This window comes from Dipodomys spectabilis, unplaced genomic scaffold (assembly GCF_019054845.1).
Source record: "Dipodomys spectabilis isolate Male_0828 unplaced genomic scaffold, ASM1905484v1 ptg000095l, whole genome shotgun sequence".
Classification (NCBI taxonomy): Eukaryota; Metazoa; Chordata; class Mammalia; order Rodentia; family Heteromyidae; genus Dipodomys; species Dipodomys spectabilis.
In genome coordinates, this window is record NW_024870772.1 from 35676115 (window position 1) to 35682114 (window position 6000).

The 6000-nt window shown below is 41.2% G+C and overlaps 1 protein-coding gene across 1 annotated transcript in view; it reads left to right on the forward strand.

Annotated features, from left to right (window-relative positions):
• Pds5b (PDS5 cohesin associated factor B) overlaps positions 1-5670 on the forward strand; it is a 181936-nt gene extending 176266 nt beyond the window's left edge. Inside the window, exon 36 of the mRNA XM_042685334.1 lies at positions 5637-5670. The gene's annotated coding sequence lies outside the window, so the exon portion shown is untranslated. The remainder of the gene's footprint in view (positions 1-5636) is intronic.
• Positions 5671-6000: the final 330 nt, after the last annotated feature.

Genomic DNA, 6000 nt, shown 5'->3' on the forward strand with positions numbered 1-6000 from the left:
CCTGTCCTTTGGTGAGAGTGGCGTGTTAAAGTCTCCTAGTATTATCGTATTGGGATCTATTTTATTCTGTAAGTTTGAGAGCATTTGTTTAACATATCTGGGTGCACCGATATTTGGGGCATATAAGTTGATGATGGTTATATCCTCCTCTTGGATTGTTCCCTTTATTAATATGTAGTGTCCATCCTTGTCTTTCTGTACTGATTTTAATGAAAAGTTTATTTTGTCAGATATCAGGATAGCTACACCTGCTTTCTTATTGGGGGCATTTGATTGGTAGATCCTTTTCCACCCCTTCACTCTGAGTTTGTTTGTATGTTTGGCTGAGAGGTGGGTCTCCTGAAGGCAACAGATGGATGGGTCTTGTTTTCTGATCCAGTCCTCAGTTCGTTTTCTTTTAATTGCCGAATTCAGCCCATTTATATTAAGAGAAAGTATAGAGAGATGCATTGTTGTCCCTGCCATTCCGTTTTCCTAAGTTTTTCTTCTTTCCTTTCCTCCTGTGCTTGCTCAGTTAGACTTTGAGTAATGCCTGTTTGGGGCAGGTCCCAGTTCCTGGTTGCTTTCTTCAGGTTGTGTCCCCCCTCTTAGAATTCTTTGTAATGCTGGCTTAATGTTTATGTATTCATTTAGTTTTTTTTTGCTATTAAAAGTTTTCAGTTCTCCATCGAATGTGAATGCTAGCTTTGCAGGGAGGGAGGGAGGGGATGGTAGGGGGAAAACAATGGAGGGGGTAACAATGTTCAAGAGGAAGTGTACTCATAACCTCACTCATGTAACTGTAACCCTCTGTATAGTAGCTTTACAATAAAAAAAAAAAAAAAGTTGGGGGATACTACTGGAAATTTGAACTCAGGTCCTTGTGCTTCCTAGGCAGGCACTGTACCACTTAAGCCATATACCCCACTCTTTTTTGCTTTAGGTTTTTGTTGTTTTGTCTTTCTTTCCCCCCTAGATATGGCTTGATGCTTTTTTCCCAGGGTGGCCTTAGAGTATGATCCTCCTTCCTACACTTCCTGACTAAGCAAGATTACAAAAAAAGTAAAAAAGAAATATGAGTTCATTGAATATAGACATCCTACTTTGTAGATGAAGGTATAACCACCAACTGTTTGTGGAGAATGGGTCCCTATTCCCAGGCTGCCTGGGAACCATAATCCTCCAAATCTCTTAAGTAGCTGAAATTATAGGCTTGAGCCACTACACCTTGCCTTTGTAGGAACATTTTTATATTTACTCTCTTGTTTATAAATCTTTGCAACAACTCTCCTCTTGGTTCTAATTTTTTCATCAGCTATCATTGGAATTCATTTTAAAAATGTCTAAGAATCAGCCTTTGGTTTTATTGATAAACCATTTGCTATTTCAGTAATTTCTGCTGCAATCTTCTTTCTTTTAAACATGATTTGAATTTACTCTTCTATTCACTTGGGTTGTATGCTTAATGCACTTGAGTTATGTCTATTTTATTTCTCTTCTAAGTCCTGCTTGATTACTTCATACAGTTTTTTTTGTATCAATTCATTGGGGCATCTGCATGCAATTCAGCCCAATACATAACAGCCCGTGTACGGCTGCTGTCTCTGGAAGCCTCCAGTGGTGGAGTCTCACCCCTCCTGCCCAGGCTATTGCCCACTTTCTTCTCTACCCCTGTGCCACTGTTCTTGTAGGGCTTTCATCCCATTTTTCTGAATAGCTCTCATTTCCACTGGTGATTTCCCCCCTTTACGCATTCCTACATTGGCACTGTAACTTAATAAAGGAGCAGCAAATGACAAACTATCAAATGGCAAGCCAACCTAACAATTTTGCTGACTTCTGAATAATAGCAATTTGTGGGATTCGTATTGTTTCAGAAATATGTATGTCTATACAGAAAGTCATGTTACTTCAGTACAGCCACATCGTTATTCTCTGCATTTTTGGTTTGTTTTTAGAACTCCTTTTGAAAAGTTTGGTTTCATTCTCTGCAATCGTCACAAGGAGGTATAGCTTTGAACATGGATTATGAATAAAGGTTATGTATGATCATGACAACATGTTTTTGAGCAATCAGAAGTACCTCTAGCAAGGAAGCCATGAAATTTGGGAAGGGTACATTTGACTATTCTGTACGTGTAGGTGGTAGCTGGATGTGCCATAGTTGATACATACTTGTTCCTCCTGATTTTGTTTTCAGTCCTATTTATTATGTCTCAGTCTAGGGTTCTAATCACACCTGGATCAAGGGGGATCTTGTTTCCTCATCTTCTGCTTATGACCTGATTATCAGTAAGTAGCTCATCTTTTAGTGAAGTGGCTCCATTTGATTAGACTGTAGTGAAGACCAAATTTTATTGAACTTTTGATTTTTAAAACATCTCCATTGGTGCTGCAAGGTCTTGACACAGCTTCATCTCTAATATACAATTTCCAGCCTAGTTCTAGTACTGATTTCTAAACACTAATCGTCAGTCTGCAATTGCCAATTATTTGGATTTTGGATGACCTGGTCTTTTCTCTTTCTGCCAAAATCTCTTCTACTAACCATCATGGTACTATTGTCTTCTCAGTCACCCGGACTATAAATGAACATGAAGTCCTAATTTTTTTTTTTACCTAGAAGACTTTTTTTTTTTTTTTAAAGCTAGAAGACTTTCTGCTTTTTCTGCCATTACTACCATTGAAAACAAAACAAAATTGAAATAAGCAGAAAAATATTAAAGAAAGAGCCATAGATTTATATCACAGATGAGGAGGACTGTCTTCCAAGTAGTTTTGGACTAAAAGTGAACCTATAACAATTGCAAAAAGTAATTCCAAAGCAAAGTATGACCATTATGAAAAGTCCAATTATGAGTTTTTCTGGCAGAAGCCAGACAACTTTGCAGTGACTCAGTTCATGCCTATGTGACATGGGGTGTGAACCAAAGAGAAATCTCATTAAATCACTGAATTTGCTGTACTTTCCAAATGGAGGGAGAAATGATCTATCCGGAACTGAGAAATTGCCAAGAGGGAACACATCTGTACACTTGCAGCTGGTGGTTGGATTCAGCCATGGAAACATCAGATGGCTCTCCTGAGAATCTATGTTGGGTTCATCATGGGCCATAATGACCTCTCTTTCTGCAGGAATGACATAGCAGCTGAGCATAGATGTGTCCCACATCCTTGGTGAGAAAGCATTGCACACACACACACACACACACACACACACACACACACACACACACACAAATTGAAACTGCCTGTAACCAGTTCCCCAGACAGTGTTCTGGATATTGTAAACAGAAGGTCTGGACAGATCTTCCATACTTAGAAGATAAGTAATATGCAGAAAGGAACCACTAGAGCAACCAAACAGTCACCACACCCTGACATCGGTGCCCCTCCCTACCCTCATTAACTTCCTTTTCCCCTCAAAAGGAAAAAAGGATCAGATTAAGTAAAGATCAAGAATAGTATCAAAGGAATATCCTGAGTGAGGTTAGAAAGAGGACTTCAATTCTGAAAAAGAATACCAAAAACTCAGAAATGATTGTAAGAACAAATGCTGAGCTTGCAAATAGCAATAAGGATTTTAGGCATTGAAATAAGGCAGATCTAATAGATACAGGTTAAATCATGGTATCCTGGTCTGGGTTTCAATGGGTTAAATGCATGTAAGAAAATACCTGGTATGTAGTGTACCAGATGGAGTTCCTGCTGTTGCTATTTTCTGATATGGCCAGTGTACCTGTAGTGCATTAGAAGAGATGAGAGGTGGGGCATGGATGTGGGAACATATAGTCTGTTACAAGGACTATGTTAGGATCTAGGAGGCCATTTGAGGATTTGAACAGAAGAGTTTACTCTACTGTGATAAGGACAGCCTAGGAGAAGAGAATAGAGGCCAGAAGACTAGCTCAGGAGTGTGCTGGGTTCAGGAGATTGGAATGGTCTTGGAATGGAGAGGTCTTGAGGTCCTGCATGTATGCTAAAGGTAGAGCCAGAAGTGGCCGATAGATAGGTGACTGGGTAGGAACTATGACAGGAAGCACCTGATCTGAGGATGCAGGTACCATTAACTGAGAGGTGCCCATTAACTCCTAAAGAACAAGGCTGATCCATAACGACAGGATGAATGTCTTTTCCTAAGTGGGATTTTGAACTCTGAATTCCCCTCAGGAAGTTATGAGCTGTGCGGAATCCATAGGTCTATGGAAATGAACAGATTGTAGTGGGGGGAGGGTCCAAGCTGACACTTGGAGACCCCTAAGCACCTTGGTCATGGAACTGCAGTAAGGATAGCAGACAATGACACATTTCGCAGAAGGTGCTGGAAGAAGCCAATGGTGACATTTCTTCCATTGGAAGGATGTAAAATGAGATGTCCCTGTCATGAAGCAAGGCTTAGGGACTCACACATGTAATGCCAAGTGGAGTCTGGAATGCAGGTCGTGGCTTGAGACCAGCCCAGGCAAAAAGCAAGACCCTCATCTCAACAACAAATAAGTGGGGCATGGTTGTTTTACATTTGTAATCCCAGCACATGTGGGATGCGTAAAGAGAAGGGCCTTTGCCTGGGCCAGACCCAAGCAGAGACATAAGACCCTCTCTACAAAATAACAAAAGCAGAAAAGACCTTGTGGAGTGGCTCCAGTGGTAGAACACCTGCTTCGCAAGTGCAAAGCCCTGAATCCACACTCCAGTAGCTCTGAAAAAGAGAGTGAGTCTCTGTCAAATAGCCACTTGTATTTGGAAAATGGAGCCTAAAGATTAGGAGTCATCTGGCTCCAAGCCAGGACTCACCTAGTCCTGGGTGAATATGGAGGAACAAAATTAGAGATGGGAGAGTGTCAGGGTGCTGTGTCACTGTCTCACCACCTTGTTAGGATGTACATGATGGAAAAACTGGGTTCCCTGTCCTAATTGACACAGCAAAATCAGAGCCATGAGACAGTTGAAGCATGGGAAAATTCACCTGTAACTTAGAATAGAAGCCAGACTGCAGTGGTCTGTGCAGATGGAAGTCAAGAGAATAGGAATAGTTAAGTACTAGTAGGGGGTAAATGGTTGAGAAGGAAGAAGGAGGTAATATTTCCCCACTAGGCATGCATGTTTTTAAAGTCTTTACCCTGCGGTACCATTTCTTCTGAGACATCTGGTCCCCATGTCTCTCCAGCTCTGACAAGGAGACGGAAGCCTGTTCATAAGTGGATTTTCCTTTGGGAATTTGAATTCTAAGATTTTTAGGCTATAGCATAGCAGTTTGGGGAGAAAGGTGAACATAGCAGTTGTGGCAGGAAGAACAGAGACACTCCAGAGAGTCTGACAAGATAATCATATCTCCAAACCTAGATTGGTGTCTGTACTTTCAGAGCTCTATGGCCTTAAGATAACCATCTTCCCATTTCCTGTCATTCTCACTGGCCAGAAGGGATTTTCAGGTTCTCCCAGAGGAAAGGAGCCTTACTTCAGGGAGGATATTCCTTGGGTCTCCTCATCTTTGGCCTTCCTTACTTATGTGTATAGAACAGAAAAATACTAGCATATTTGGAAGTACTCCACTCCTATTCACAGCCTTCTACAATTGACTGGGTCCTACACAATCAAGTAGCAAAGTAGTAAGCTCTTTGTAGCCTACTTTTCTTTTCTTGTGCTACTTTTTCCCATTCTTTTTTTTTTTTTTTTGTCAGTTGTGTGGCTTGAACTCCAAGTCTGCACTCTGTTCCTGAGCTCTTTTGCTCCAGGTGAGAACTCTATCACATTGAGCTACAGCACCACTTCTGGTTTTCTGGTGGTTAATTGGAGAGGAGAATCTCACAGGCTTTCCTTCCCTGGCTAGCTTTGAACCATGATCCTCAGATCTTAGCCTCCTGAGTAGCTAGAATTACAGGTGTGAGCCACTGGCACCTAGCTTTCCTCATTTTTTTCTAATGCTAACCTTCACTCGGTGAGACTATCTTATCATCCCAACACTCGATGACATTGGCCTAATTCATGCCATTCTTCTAGACTGTGATCTATGCTCTCTAT